The sequence below is a fragment of the Lynx canadensis genome, chromosome A1, assembly GCF_007474595.2.
Source record: "Lynx canadensis isolate LIC74 chromosome A1, mLynCan4.pri.v2, whole genome shotgun sequence".
NCBI lineage: Eukaryota > Metazoa > Chordata > Mammalia > Carnivora > Felidae > Lynx > Lynx canadensis.
Window position 1 is genome coordinate 127,271,135 of NC_044303.2, and position 16,155 is coordinate 127,287,289.

General features: G+C 39.5%; 1 protein-coding gene and 1 non-coding gene across 5 annotated transcripts in view; both read right to left on the bottom strand.

Annotated features, from left to right (window-relative positions):
• Positions 1-16,155, bottom strand: part of PDE4D (phosphodiesterase 4D) — a 553,431-nt gene that overhangs the window by 156,333 nt on the left and 380,943 nt on the right. The gene's annotated exons all lie outside the window — the stretch shown is intronic.
• LOC115526543 lies at positions 13,080-13,188 on the bottom strand. The gene has a single exon (XR_003972622.1). It is a non-coding gene; the product is annotated as a U6 spliceosomal RNA (small nuclear RNA).

The window sequence follows — 16,155 nt, forward strand, 5'->3', positions numbered from 1 at the left end:
TTTTCTTAAACCCAAATATTGTCTACACCATAAAATCATTTTTAAGAAGGATTGTTTTGAATAAAATTGATAAAATTCAGTGCTTGTCAAAGCTGCCTACATTTTTCAATGAGTTGGGCAGTGTGAGTCATCTACAGTCTCATCTTGAATTCAACCCCTGGAAACCAAAAGTTGTGAAACTCTTTAAATCTCTACTCCTTTAACACTTCTCTAAATAAATGGCATTTAGAACTTTGTAAGGTCTTGTTTTTGTCTCCAACATCCTAAATCGGATTTTAAAATCTTTCTACAGTAACTCAAAAGAGTTTTAATTTAGGAACTATATGTCCTCATATAGATTCTCTTGCCAAAATTTCTGTTTCTCTCCAATGGTGTCCATCAAGTGAGATACGGTAATTACTTCCCCCAATAAAATTCTATCATTTGAATAGTGTCTTCTTCACCTTCTCCTTCTATTGTCTCCACAATCTTTCAGTAGGAGAACTGTTACAATGTCACCCATACTAAATTGTATTAGGCCCAGTGTATGATTTATTGGTATGAGGGGATTTTCAAATGTCTTCCTAACTCAACAGCCACTGTCATCATTTATATCTGAGTTATTTCCTGTTTTTCTTAGTTCAGGGATGACTTGCTACTGAAGCCAGTGATCTTTACTTTGTAAGTTAGTCATGTCATTATTGGAAGTATCCTCAATTAGAAAAACAAAAACAAAAACAAAAACTCATTTTCCTAAACTGTTGACTGACTTGGTTGGGATTTTGGCGGTGGTTATTTTAGATTCCTGTCTCTATAATGTATAGGCTATGTGACCTTATTTCAGTTGAGAGTAGAGGAGGAATATTATATTTTAAAAGTGGGAAAGAAACAGTAAGACCTTTCAGTTGAACTGAAGAAGGCTTTTCTTTTTTCTTCTTATTGTAACTCTTCAAATATTGTCTAAACCCTCACGTAATGCCTCTTCTCTAAGTTTCTGTGTTCTCAGATGACAATGACAGACTTGCACCTCACATAGTATGGGGAGGAGGAAATAATAATGCAAGTAGGAAGCTTAGCCCAGCACATGGCATAATAAGCACTCAGGGTAAGTTATGTGTTATTACTTTGATTGGGTATTAATTGTATTTTACATACAACCTATTCTCCCTGGAATACATCCATCACCAATGAAGACTTTTTAGAAGGAACTCCATGGATGATATTGTTATTCATTGGACCTATAAATAAGGATTCACTGGAAATAAAACTATTTACTAAAGGGTGCCTGTGTAGCTCAGTTGGGTAACTCAGTTGGTCCAACTCTTGGTTTCGGCTCAGGTCATGATCTCACGGCTTTGTGGTTTCGAGCCCCCATTCGGGCTCCATGCTGTCTCTGTCTCTCTCAAAATGAATAAATAAATAAACTTAAAAAACACTTACTAAAACCAAATACAGATTATATATATCATATATATACGTGTGTGTGTGTGTGACATATATATGATATACATATGGTATAAAATCTATATATAATTTAAAAAAAATTTTTTTTTAACATTTATTTATTTTTGAGACAGAGAGAGACAGACCATGAACGGGGGAGGGTCAGAGAGAGGGAGACACAGAATCTGTAACAGGCTCCAGGCTCTGAGCTGTCAGCACAGAGCCCGACACTGGGCTCGAACTCATGGACCGCGAGATCATGACCTGAGCCGAAGTCAGCCGCTTAACTGACTAAGCCACCCAGGGGCCCCTATATATAATTTTTTAAGAATTGGTTTTGTTCTAAATAGGTTTTGTTCTAAATAATGAAAAAATATTTTCATTATTTTCAGGTACATGTGATTCAAATACACCAATGATGTTTATTGTTCCAAGGAAAAGCTAACTAATATTAGGCTGTGGAATCCTGTAATGCTTTTGCTTAATGTAAGCCTGGGCATATGGATTATGTGTAAGAAAGAGATGCTAGACCTATTTTGGTAGTAATGGTACTCATCATTCCCTAACCCTGGCAATCATTAGCTCACAGATTTTGGTGCTTTGAGCAAAGGTGTTAATTATTTCTCTCCTCCCTTTCTTCAAGAGTTCCCCTTACTTAAAGACTACCATTTTCTCTTAAACTAACACACATCCTCAGGCTTAACTAGACAGAAAACCAAACATGGAAGAAGTTGATGGGCAAACAACAATGAATCTGAGTGCATATTCCCCCTTTGATTCCAAAACTAATGCCAAAGTCAGTTTGGTCAATAGTACATATTTCCTCTTAATCACTGAGGTGTCAATAGAAACAACAAGAATTAGGGGTCAACACCTTTCCATAGTGTTAAGTTCTTTCACTAAGGTACCAGGTTCTTTCAGGTGCTATTTTATTTGGATTTTAATTTGTCCTAACATTCCTCCAAAAACGATTACAGCACACCACATCACTGTATCCATTTAACTCCCAAACCACGGGGAAACTGGCTGCAGCTTCAAACAACACTATTAAAAATACCACAGGGGAACCTTGGAGTAGGAATTCCAGGCACAAGTACAGCAGAGGGACAAAGAGAGGCTGTAAAGACCTTGAGTGATACTGGGATGGAGATTTAGCAGAATTTCAGAGTCTGAAACAACAGTCCTTAAGATTCTTATGTCGGGTTCCCAGGGCTGGTTCCGTATGGTTGTGCAGGTTTGTTAAAAGTCAGGATAAACTTCGTCTCTCCTTGCCTCCCTTGAATTTGTCTTATCAATAGATTTGTGACCCAGTGTAACTACAACTCACAAAGGCTTGGCAAAGTTGTCGAAAAGGAGGCTCCCTGTTACTGGGCCTTGCAAAGAACAGCAGACTCATTAGTGCATATTTTCTCTTTGAACCTGGATATCTTTATTGTGCCATCTAAGCAATTAATTGGAAGTCTTCTGGTGAAATCCTGACTCTAGGGGTTTAAAATGCAAGCGCAGAAATTAGCACAGCCAGGGCTACATGAGAGGCCCCAGGCATCCAAATGTGAATGAGTGTTTTGGAAATCTAGCAGACTTAATGGATTAGTCTAGAGTCCTGCCACTTGGGAGGTCCAAATTCAGGGCCTTAGATCTGGGAAGAAGATGTTACACTTGTGTTGGTAAAGGAAGAGTCGGAAGAAGAAAGAGCAAAAGAAGGAAGAGGAGCCAGTGCGGCCTTTCAAAAAAAGACACCTTTTCTGGGGGGGAGAACAGCAGAGCAGCTCATGCTTTCAAGCTCTTAAACAGAATCATTGCAAACTGAGCGTAACAACAGAAGAAAAGGGGTTTGGCATAAACGTGTTCATTCTTCTTGATTGGCTTACATGCTTCTGGATTCTTCTTAGAAGATCCAGTCTGCTAGACATGATTATTTATTTTAGCAGGAGATTCCAGGAGCACAGGAAAGCTGGGCTTCTTCTGGTCTGCCACTCTCGTGGAGTTTTTCCTCTGTATCACATATTTGTTTGGAATTTTACATTCTGCCCTGTGAATATTTTATTAATAGATACCTCCCTTCTCCTGGCTCCCAGGCTATAGGGACTCAGGACAGGGATAATGCTTCTTTTGGTCATCACTGTATCCTAAGAGCCCTGCTTAGGTCTGGCACATGGAGACCATCACAAAATTGCTTGTTAAAAGAATATTATCTAAAATGTGAAATAGACCAGGTCTGGAGATCTAACCCAAAGGCAAGCAATTCATGGGCGCACAAGTAACAATGGCCTCTAATAAATGTGCCTAGAATAAAAAATTGTCTACTTCTAGTTATAAATTTGCAGGTTTTATTTAACTGAAATTGTCAATGAGAAACTATAAATAAGGTAACTTGTGGCAGGAGAAATAAACAAAACAAAACAAATGCATGTATAGATGGTCTGAAGTAAAGTCAGAACTAGAAAAGCTATAGCAAAGCTGGGACACTGAAGAAGTAGGTTAAGGAAAAGAAAACACCAGACATGCAAACAAACAAACAGGAGAGTCTCAAGAAAGATACTCTATGTCCTACCTCAGAAGATTAACTTGCAGTTCTCTAGAACTGTGATGAGTCCTCCAAACTTTCATGCCCTAATCCTTGTAAGAATGATGTGTATTTTGATCTAGTTATTTCTGATAACTGAGCCAATCTGATGGAAACGCTCCCATATGCTGATGCGGGACCTTCGTGAATTACTGTGTGAAGATGCCTGCTTGTTGCCAGTAGCCTGGGACCTGGAGTGCTTTCTTGGAACTCTCAAGAGTGGTTCCAGGAAAAGTCACCCAATAACCTTAATTCAAGGAAATGAAACTCTTCTGTTTTGTACTGGCTGTTTGAAAATATGGTCACTTGAGTGAAATAGAATTTCTTCCAAGTACTACATCATGGTATACCCCTCAACATTTACTGCAGTTATACATAGGAATTTGACTTGTCTTGAATCTCACAGTCCTAGAGTTGGTTTCTGTTTGCTGCCTGGAGCTCACTTCCTGGTAGTGATCTTAGCAAGATGCATCATCTTTTTCAACTCACTGGAGACCATCTGGGGTTCAACAAAAACCTAACTTGCAAGATATCTGGCAGCAATGAAATTCCCGTTTATAACTGCTTTATAATCATGAACAGCACTCCTTCTGTATAGGAGCAGAGTGGCACAGGCTTTTCTTGAATCTATACTTGTGCTTAAAACCACAACCCCCTCCTAACTCATGCACAGATGTTGGGAAAACAACTGTAAAGAATGACAGAGGGGCAGGGTCTCAGCGGCCTGGGAGACACTGCGGTGAGGAATGAGGAGGTATCATGAGGGAAGAAGGGGGTGTATTCTGGAAGCTTGGAATTAACATGGTAAATATGGTAAGGAAAGGGACATTAGATAAGATATGGGAGATCATAGAGAAATAAGCGAAGGAGGCAGAGCAGAGAGTAGGAAAAAAGGAGACAGGATAAAATGAAAGGAAAAATGGGAGAAAATGCAGTGGAGAATACGAGAAAAGAGGAGCTATGGAAGAAACAAAAGTGAATGACAGTGAAATGAAAGGGAAGCAATAGAGGGTTGTTTTCTGGGTATAGAATCTGAAATATAACTACCAGGGTTTGAATCCCAGCTGTCAACTTTTCAGAATAATGATTATGGGAAATAATGACTATCAGCCTCAGTTTCTTCTTCTGCAAAATGCTGTAATAATCCTACCTAACGAAGTTGTGAGAATTGTGTGATCATGTGTGTCATCTTAGCACAGAGTGTGGCACAGAGTTGGTGTTACTGTTAATGAGGTTAGAAGAGAGGGGAACAGAAGAACGAAGGAAGAACAAGATGGAGGAAGTAGGAAGGAGAGATATTTAGATAGTAGAAGAATGAGAAAGAAAGAAGTTAATTTCTCCTAATGATTTTTACCTTTCTTTACCCATATTATAATTCAAGTTTCTATGCCCACTATATTATTTCTACATGTTTTAATGACAATTGGGAAAAAACAAGTACATATTGAATATCCTTTTTAAAATGTATTTTTATATTGAACTAACCTACAGTAGGTTGTATTTCTTTAAGAGTTGAAATTATTCCCTGGAAATGAGTAAGATCAAGGCTAGATGATGCTAAACCAGTCATCCAAAAAACCCATTTATTTTCCCTTCCTCCTTACTGAATTGACCGGCCATTTGATGGAACTAAATGAATTGACTGGTTATTCTGAAATGTGTTAACCCAGCTATAGCCTGTAGGAAGAATAGAGCACCTAGTGTTCTTGGTGATGTACCTTTCCAAGTTTCTCTCCCCAACACTAACCACTTCCTTTTACTTGAAGTCATTTTGCTTTTCTCATTAGTCTCACAATCCAGGGCTAGTGTTGGGTACTGAGACATCCCTAAGCCCAAGACCATAAAACAATGTAATGGAATTGGACCAAGTATAAAAGGAAGGAACTATGGAGTTAGTTGTCCTTACCCTCTCAAGAAAAAAAGAACAGTGGAACGGTAGGTAAAGTATGAAAAAGATATTAAAGAGATCTATTCTTTTTCTTCCAACAAATAACTTTATTTTTTTAGGTTCATTTATTTATTTTGAGAGCGCGCACACACAAACATGAGTGGGGGAAGCGCAGAGAGAGAGAGACTCCCAAGTAAGTAAGCTCTGCACTGTCAAGCTCCACGCTGCCAACGTAGGGCTCCAACTCATGGACCATGATATCATAACCTGCGTCAAAATCAGGAGTTAGACGCTTAACTGACTGAGCCACCCAGGCACCCCAAAGAGATCTATTCTTATATTAGGGAGGAGATAGGAAGCCACAGCCCAAATCAGAAGGAGAAAACGCTTCATACTTCTTCCATAAGCGCTCCAAAGCGCCCTTGGCATGGAGCTGTGCACTTGTCACATCACAGACATGCCTCCTTAGAATTTCCACAAAGCTGGAGAAATAGTGTGCTCACAGACTTGCAGTGAGGTGATAGGCCAACATTCAATGACCACGAGTTAGGCTACTCTTAAATGCCATTCAGAATAAACCGAAAGGAGTTTTATCTTTTTCACATACACATGCCCTTCCATAGGACCATGTGAGTTATTTAAAATAGTGGTCAATGAACCTAGGCCAGTTATGACACTGCTTCTCACATTTTTCTCATTCAGAGGTAAGACAATAGAGAGGTCTCCCACTGGTCCCTTCTTTCATGTTATTCCCTTCTGTCAAAGGGGTTAAGAAGCACAGTTTTATTCTATATTCTTTCCTGTGCAGGAGAAACAAAGTTTTCAGTGTTGCCTTCTACTGCCTTATGTTTTGCTTCTACACTCTATTTAATAGCAATTTTAACATGTTCTGAGAGATCTGTGTAAGGACCTCTTGACTCCAGGTCTTTTGGACACGGAAGTTGATCACGATGGTGTTCTAGCACCGTATACTGCACAGTGAAGACACAACAAAAGAATTAACATCTTATTGGGGAGGCAACAGGAATAGAGAGGCAAAAACTACAATTTTTAGAACAATTTCATTAGAGTTATGCCAGAGGTAGCTATGGGGGCTATGGGAGAAGAAGGGCCTGGCCCAACGTGGGGAACAGGGCAGGTCTTGGATTCAGGTGTCATCGTACCCAAACAATTAGGTGAACTGAGCCAAGAAATTAAGAGAAGAAAGTGAGGGGTACCTGGGTGGCTCAGTCAGTTAAGTATCATGGTTCATAAATTCGAGCCCTGCATCCTCAGCACAGAGCCTGCTTGGGATTCTCTCTCTCACTCTCTTTCTACCCCTCTGCATGCATGCAAGCTCACATTCTCTCTCTCTCTCCCTCCCTCCCCCACCCTCTCTCCTCTGTCTCTCCCTCTCTCTCTGTCTCTCTCCTCTCAAAATAAATAAAAATTAAAAAGAGAGCAAAGTGAGTTCTAGATGGCAAGAAGAGAGAAGCAAATGCAGATAGCTATGAAACATGGCACACATGGACGGAAGAAGTTGGCTACTGGAAGAGGCAGGTGGGTCTTGGGTACCACTGCCAAGGAGATCAGATTTTATCTTCAGGCTTATCACAGAAGGGTTTTAAGCAGGGAAGAGACATTCTGAGACTAATTTATCAACTATATCAATTTGGTTGCACTGCAGAGCAGACAGCAAAGTTAAGGGGAATACACAAAAGACAGACTATTTAAGAAAGTGGTTCTCAAATGTTTTGATATATAGTAAGAAATACATTTTCATGGAAAAAGGCTATGAATGTTTGTGTGTATGTCAACAATTTCAGAAAACAACACTTATCCTTGATATTATAGATGTGACTTTACATTGTATTACTTTCTATTCAATTCCATCATATATATATATATATATATATATATATATATATATATATATTTTACAAAATGCTAAATGCAACTGACAGTTTCAAAATACTACTTCTGTATTCTGGGGTGAGCTGATGAGTACCTGATCTGGAGAAATATCAGTGGCATGGAGAAGAGAGAACAGGTTTGACAAATATATGAAGTAAACTAAAAATATAGTTATTTATTTGATGGAGGAGTGTATGATTTCCAAGTTTCAGTCTAGGATAAAAGTGCTGCTTAATTGACAGGAAGAACAGATCTGCAAAGAAACAGAAGTCCAGTTTTGAACATGTTGTATTTAATTTTTTAAAAATGTTTGTTTATTTTTGAGAGAAAGAGAGAGAGAGAGAGATAGAGTGGGGGGGGGGTTAAAGAGGGACAGAGGCACAGAATCTGAAGCAGCCTCCAAGCTCAGAGCTGTCAGCACAGAGCCCAACGTGGGGCTCGAGTCATGACGTGAGCCAAAACCGAACGCTTAACGGACTGAGCCACCCAGGCACCCCTTGAACATGTTGTATTTAAATGGTGGAGTATCATCAGGCACTGTGCTTTTGTAAGAGTCTGAAATCAAGGAGGAGTTCTGAGGACAGGCAGTTTGGGGAATACCAAGTTTGAAGGTAAAACTACATAAGTATATGTAAGCATCTAGAGAGTGCACAAAATGAGAAAAGCAATGAGCCAGAAACAGAATATTTAAGGAGGGGAACGGGGGAGGTAGACATAAGAAGAAGAGTAGTCAGAGCAGCAAATACGTTCCTAATAAATACGTGTTGAATAAATACTTACAGGATAAATCAATAAGCAGAGGGTTTCTGACGAGGGTCTCTAAGATCAGGGCAGAGAAGGCAAAAAAGAGCTCCCTGGACACCGTAGTGAGGGTGGTGGGAGGAGGTGTGTATGAGGACGTCCTTCTACACTGATGTGAGGAGTGCCAGGAGGTGAGGAGGTGGAGTGGCTTGACCGAGAAGGAAAGGGCAAAGAAGCAAGCCAAGGGATCAGCAAGGGTTCTGTTACCGGGCTTCACTATTGTTTTGTTCTGTATTGTTTTTATATTGAGACAGACATGAATAGGGAAAGAGGCAGGAGAACAGGAGAGATTGAAGAAGTGAGAAAAAGAAAGGAAAATAGAAGGAGAAAGGTCCTGGAGATACTGCGAGGAGAGGTCCCAGGGCACAGATGCAGGGGTTGACTTGGAGCAGGAAAGGGATGGGTTGCATTACCTGCTGGGACCGGAAGGGAGAACAGGATGGGTATGGATGTCAATGAGAGGATACAGAAACTGGGGAGGTTCGTGTCTTCACAATGAGTTTCCTGATTAGGCTGCAAGTGAAGGCATTTGCTGAAAGGTGATGAGCAGCTGTGGCGCCAGGAGGCTTCACAAGGGGAGGAAGTTTGGAACAAGCACCAAGAGAAGTGAGAGGGCACAGAGCAAGGATGAAGTGTCAAGTGGCACCGAGGGTCCCGTTGAGGTGAATGCCTTGACTTTATTTGAATCCATCTTGGAGTGATGTGGGATTTTTCCCGCCGGAGTTCAGATAAGGATGTGGAGCAGGCAGATAAGAAACTGACAGTGTTGGGTTTTTTCCTGAGAGGTGTAAGGAGAACAGGATGGCAAAGAATTTGAAATAGAAACTGGGGAGGCAAAAAGGAGAGGAAAGGAGATGGAAATTCCCAAATGAGGGGATTGCCGGACAAAATACTCTATTTCCCAGTCTCCCTTGCAGCTACACGTGGCATATGACTGAATGAGCCAAAGGAGATATAAATAGAAGCATGCTGTGGGGTTTCTGGGAGTTCTCTTCCAAAGAGAGGGGATGTGCTATTCTTCCTCTCCTCCCCTGTCTTACTGCTGGAAGTTTAGATGTGATGGCTCTCTACATGCCATCCTGGACCATGGAGGCAAAGCCCATACCTCAGGGATGGTGGAGGAATTATCCAAAAGAATCCTAGATCCCTCACAATGCTAGAGCAGTCACACCAGCCCTGGGCTACCCACTCTGGCTCTCTTTTATAGGAAAGAGAAATAAACTTTCATCTTGATTAAAGCATAATTTTTCAGGTCCTTTCATTCCAGATGAACCAATATAGTGTGCATATATAGTGCCTGGAACACTTAGAAGGCTGCCTTGGAAGAGAATGTTAACCCTCCACTGTGTAATGCCACGTAAGGAGCACATTTTACAGTAAGCAAAGAAGCTTTGGTCTTTTTAGGAGATTACAGGCTGCTCTTGATTTGAATGGAGAGGAAACAAAAGCTGACACTTGCATTTCTTCATTAAATTTTTTTAAAATAAAAAAAAAAAGCCACATGGATGTTATTGCTTTTTTTCCTGTGATGGCAAGCAGTCGTCTCTGTACTTTTTGCAAAGAAATGTATTAAAAGTAAGGACAATATTAACATCCAGCATGACACATTTCCACGGTCTTACATTTTTTTTCCCTTCCCTGAAGGGTCAGAATTCCCATCAGGCGGCATAAAATGAGTGGTCTAAGCCCAAGCCTAGTAAATCACTGGTATTGCGTTGTTTTTAAAGTGACCAAACAGCTGTAGTTTTCAAGGTCAGCTGAATCATCTGCCAGGGTCACACGTGTTTCACATGTCAAGAAACGTATATGGGTTCCACTCCATGCAGGATTGTATGGAAAAAGACACTTGCAAACAAGTGATCTGAGGACATGTTTCCAAACAGCTGCTATGGTTATGTGGATAAGAATTACTACGTAAACTGTGTTGAGGACTCTGTTTCCAATCACTCAAAAAGAATATTCATTGCAATTCATGATGTCCACGCTGAGAGGGCCAGTTTGTGATCATGAAGACACATAGTAAGTATTCGATTAGGATACAAAGTAACAGTATATGATTGCTATTATAATCATAGTGACCTTTTTCCTGTGCAAGTGGGAAGAATGTGTACTGGGTATAAAAACAACACCAACCAAACACATAATTAAGATGGAACCTAGTTAAATAGCTAAGGATGGAGGACTTCAAGTAACAAGACTTGGCTAATACTTCTCCCTCCAATTCACGCTGCAGGCAACATTGACTAGAAGCTAAAGACGTGACTCTTGGATGCTAATAACTTCCTTAACAAGCTGGAGTAATTGGTATTATGGAGCCAGACTGATGGCACAGGGAGGGGATGACCTCAGGATTTAAGGAGTTTAGGAACAGAAAAACATGTTTTTTAAATTCACATTTTAACTCAGAGCATAGAGATGTCTGCCTTCAACAGAGAGAAGGAAAAAGCTACTAATTTTTGCAAACAGCTCCTCCAGTGGGTTGCCCTATCTCAAAATGGATAATTGGCTTTGAAGAGTAGCTCTTAGATTGAATTTTTATTCAGTTCTCATAGTGTTCTTGGTATGTGCTCTTCAAAGCCCACAATCGGCCTCCTCATCTTGTTGATATTTACTAGTCCTAAGGATCTCTCATGTGTGAGACATGTTGAATGAAGACTGCCTTCTGACCAGTTAACCCCTCTCTGCATGTTTCAAGGTTGGCTTCTGTATTCTATAAGCAAAATAGCAGGCATCTCCAAGTCAGCAGAGTGGCGCAGACAGGCATAGACAAATACTCACTCTAGCTAAGTATGGGCTCCAGTCAAGCTGGAAAAGGTCTCTCAGCTCTGAGTCACTTAGACAATCAAGTCCCTGAACATGTTTCTGTCCCTAATATTTTGTTGCTCTAGGCAACCATCAAGTCCACACAAACACTTCTGCCAACTGGAGAGGATGACGAGCCAGGGGAACCAGAATTTTCTTTTAACTCTTTGTTGAAAATTCAAAATAGCAAACGGTGGGTATCAAAGACATTCTCTAAAGGATCTATATTGGGAAAAGTGGAATTCATATATTGGTTTAGTGTATCTTTTCACCACTACTTAAGGAAGTATAATGATAGAAAATAAAGGCAATCAGAAGCATGCATTTTTTAAAAATTTAAAAAATGCACAAAAGAGCTGGTTGGATTTTTAGATACTTTTAGTAATCTGATATCCTCATTTTATAGATGAGAAACCAGCTTAAATTAGGGACCCAAGGTTAAACAGGGAGTTAGTGACAGCTGGATTTATAGCTTTGGTCCCGAAACACTGGGGTTACTGCTCTTTCTACAAGTTTCACAAGTCCAGTGCCACATGCAGAATGAAGGAATGTTAGTAAATCATAAGTAATCACCTCTTTTGTAATAGCAAATGGTCCTGGATGAAAAGGGCTACTTTCCTGGGTAGCTGGAAGCAGTCCTAAATGTCTGCAGCTATGTAGTGATCATCCAGGAGGGACACGTAACTATTCTAAACTATCTGAAAAGCATTCAAGGTCTATCATTGCTCATCTGAATTTGATCTTTGCTTCCTCTGAATTCTTAAGACACTTACTCTCTGTGACACAATCCTGGGAGTATCTAAGATTCTTGATACGTTTTTCATATGTACAATTATATCCTGCTAAGTCCTTGTAGGTAGGATTAGGTCACATTCATTTCCATTTCCCTGAAACCCAGAGTACAGAATTAAACATGTTTTTGTTCACTGGTTGATGATAAGTCACCATTAATTTTATTAGCTCTAGTAGTTTAGTAACAATCTACGTATCCAGAAATGGTCCAGGAACGTATACTATTCAATACCAGGAAATAGGTGTAAAGAACCCCAGAACAGTCAATAAATGCATTTAAAGACTTACTTGTTAAAAAGTGGAATCAGGTCTATAAATACAGAAAACAAATTGATAATTCTTAAGTGCTACTTCTTCCAGAACACCTTCCATATCTTACTTTAGATCTCCAGCAGAGAAGTACTAACATTTTCTCTGCCTTTCTTTTTAGAGGTGCCATTTGATGCTTGGGCTCAAAGAGACAGAGATGGTGGTGTGGGAGTGGCTCTCCTAGTTTTACTTTTTCTTTGTAGGGAAACACCTAAGGAGATCTGTCACACTTATGAATCTAACCTCTTTGAAGGTCTTATTTGAAAGCAGATTGTGCTACACTGTGCACAAAGGCATTTTAAATTTGCAGGTGTGACTGCCCAAATTAACAACAATACTTTGAACTTTTACAGAACCTTTCATCAAATGATATCAAAACAACTCAGCTTATAAAGCCTTAGGAAGCTGGTGGACAAAATATCCTATTGATATATAACTGGGGATTTACTGCATTAGGTATGTTAGTGATTTGTTTCAAGTTCCCAGACAATGGTATGTTTAGGCAAAGGATACTATTTTCTGCGGGCTACATCTCCAAATTGTGATATTTAATCTTGAAAAATTAAAAAAAAAAAAACAATCGTTTTCTTTTCAAATTTTTTGCTGAATTTTAGTTACCAGTTCACATGGACTTGCTTGTCATCCTTGGGCAAGTGCCGTGCTATTCTTTTCTCTATTGTTCCAATTTTAGTATATGTGCTGCTGAAATGAGCATAGAACCTAATAATTATTTTTCCCTCTTAATTTGGCCAAGCATAGCTTCATTTTGGTGATCCAGAGAAAAGCTCATAGAACACACTAAAATGGACTTCACCTGTGGTGAAGGCGAACCATACTTACCAGTGGGTTTTAAATGACCAAAAAAGTGTCCTACAAATCTGTTTGAGTCTTCTGGTTATTATTATTTAAATGTGTAGCTGTGTAGCATGTTTCTCCAAAAATGCAAATCTAATCTTTTTCTGTTTTTCTCCTTCTGGCTTCCTTCACTCTTTTTCCTCACATACATTGCCCTCAACTGGGAACAGGGGTGCATTCCTATTTTCCCAGATTTTAAATCTGTTGTAAAGTAAATATGAGCAATATGTGTCTGAAATGTTTATCAGACTATGGTTTTTATTTGGCTTTGTCCTAGCATATTAGTTTTTTTTTTTTTAACTTTTTGCCCCATTTCAATGGTTTCTTTGATGTCTTGTTTTGACCAGCTGCTGAGCTTTTTGTGGCTGTCCATTTACATCACTTTAAAAAATGGTACATAAATGAAATTTGAACAAAATGAACAGTACTTTCACATTGTTTCAAAATCAAACATGTTCCTAAGGAATCTGATTTATGGCAGATGGAGAACAAAACCTTCCAGAGGGAGGACTGTTAAATGAGTCTTAATTGCTTGCATATGAAAATATAGTGACTAAGATTGTGTGCACAATTAGGAATTTAAACATGTAGAAAAGAGCTGGCCGTGGAAACATTTTAGCAGGCATAGCTAGTTTGTATGAACACAGACAATAGAAGACAAGTTAGTAAAGGAAAATAATTTTAGAAGAAATTTAGTTGTTTACTTCATCATTCCTTATGTCAAGCTTCCAATTGTAAAGATGATTCATTTACCTCTGAAACTCAATGTACACTAAAAAAAAAAAAAAAAAAAAGAGGTTTATTTCAGAATTAGAATTTCTTTCTCAGTCCCTACTATGTGCCAGATATTAGGCTTGGTGCTTATTCATCTCATTTAATCCTTAAAATAACTTTCTGAGGTAGCTTAATTATTAACTTACATTCTACAGATGACAAATTGAGGCTCAGAGAATAAGTTGCTTCAAAGTGAAATGGCTATCAAGTGATATATCCAGGGTTCTCTGTATTTATTGAATGAAACCAAAGCCCAGCTTCTTACAGTGCCTAGCTGTTCCCCTGGAAAAACACATACCTTTCAAAAAAAGTAACACTAAGGGTGCCTGTACTTTCAGTTCTGCGTCAAAACGCTTTCCTTGTGTTGGGTGACATGGCGTGGTATGGCTGGGTGGACGGGCCAAAGTTGGTCAGGTCTGGGAGCAGGGGTTGGGACAAAGATGGCAGATTTAGACACAGAGGCCAGAGCTGGGTGGCCTCAGAAGCTCCATCAGGGTGTTGGGTTGGGAGGGCAGTGGTCAGGTGGAAGGATCTAGTCAAGAGATTCAGCGCTTCAGTGGCTCTGTAGGCAGCAACTGTGGGGGCAGCGAGGTTCCACCTGATGGTTCTGCACAGTACGTGGTACTCAGTCTAGCTCCCCACAGCTAGGGTTTGGGCCCTCCTCCTTATGATGACCCGGATGTTCCAAATGCATAGTACAGTGTTCTATCGTGAGCTTCCGTTTGTCTTCAGAAATCTAAGTCCACGTCATGCCTCTAATGGACCAAAGTGTCTTTTCCATGGGACCTCAAGTCGTCCTTCAGATTCTTTCTCCTTAGGAAATCTTCGCCTTCCTGGAATGGGGGTATAGGCTATTTCTAAGGACTTTGATGAGGGTCACTATGTGGATATCCAAAACTAAAGATCAAACAATGAATCTTCAAACAAGCATAGAACCCCAACTCATTCATATACTGGGGTCTACTTACATGTTTTTTTCTCAGAAAGTTGAAACGCTTAAAAACAATCTGTCTCTATTATTCTGTATTCCTTAAAGTAAACCCAGACCACAGTTCATTTAAATTACTATTAAGCCAAGATCATAGAAATGTAAATTATTCCTCACTTTGATTCCTTATAAGCAAACTGGGAGCCACAGATCATGAAACTCTGTATAGAACTAAGCATAAACGTGTGTGTTTTAAATGGTCAGGCAATCAAGTCACTTTTGTACCTTCAGAGGAACTGGATTCCCAGGGATACATTAATGAACAAATGTCATCCACATTCCTAAGAACCTTAATATTATAAAGAGCAGCAAGCTGAGAGATATATTAGCAAAATAAAGTGTGTTGTGGCCAATCTTCTTATCTCACTATAATCAGTAATAATTTGGGGTCCACCAACATGTATTTCTCTTTTCTACCAGTACCCTAATTTGTTTCAGGAAATTATCTGGTGTCTCCATTGGATAATTTTAATAATAGCATAGTCCAAAGTGATCAAGTGCTTCCTATGTGCCATGCATAGTGCTTAGTTTTCCATAACTATCATCTCAATTTTCTTGAACTCCTTATGAGAAAATTACTACTATTATGCCTACTTCAAAAACCAGGGACTTGAGTATATGGAAGGTTAAATGAAGTGTTTGAAGAAAAGCATCTGTAAGTAGCAGAGCTGGGATATGAACCCACATAATCTGGCCTTATAACTTAGGCTCTTGGTACTACCTTATGTTACATAGTGTGGGAGAACAGCCAGATGTCCTGTTCTCCTTTAGCCAAGACCCAAGACCCAAACTAGACCAGTTAGACCCCTTCATTGGAATTTAACTCTTAGACATATTAACAAAGAAACTCAAAACAGTTATAGGAGGCTCTCTAGATTGCTCCTGCCATGAGAATTTCCCTTCATTTGTGCCTTTCTAGCACTCTGAAGATGAATGGAGTCCTTCAACCCTGATCCTTCAGCCTCCTGACTAATTCTCAGGGAATTGGAAATTATTTCCAATATTCTATTTTACTGAAGTAAAGTAGATTCCATTTTACTAGATTCTATTTTACTTAAGTTAGCA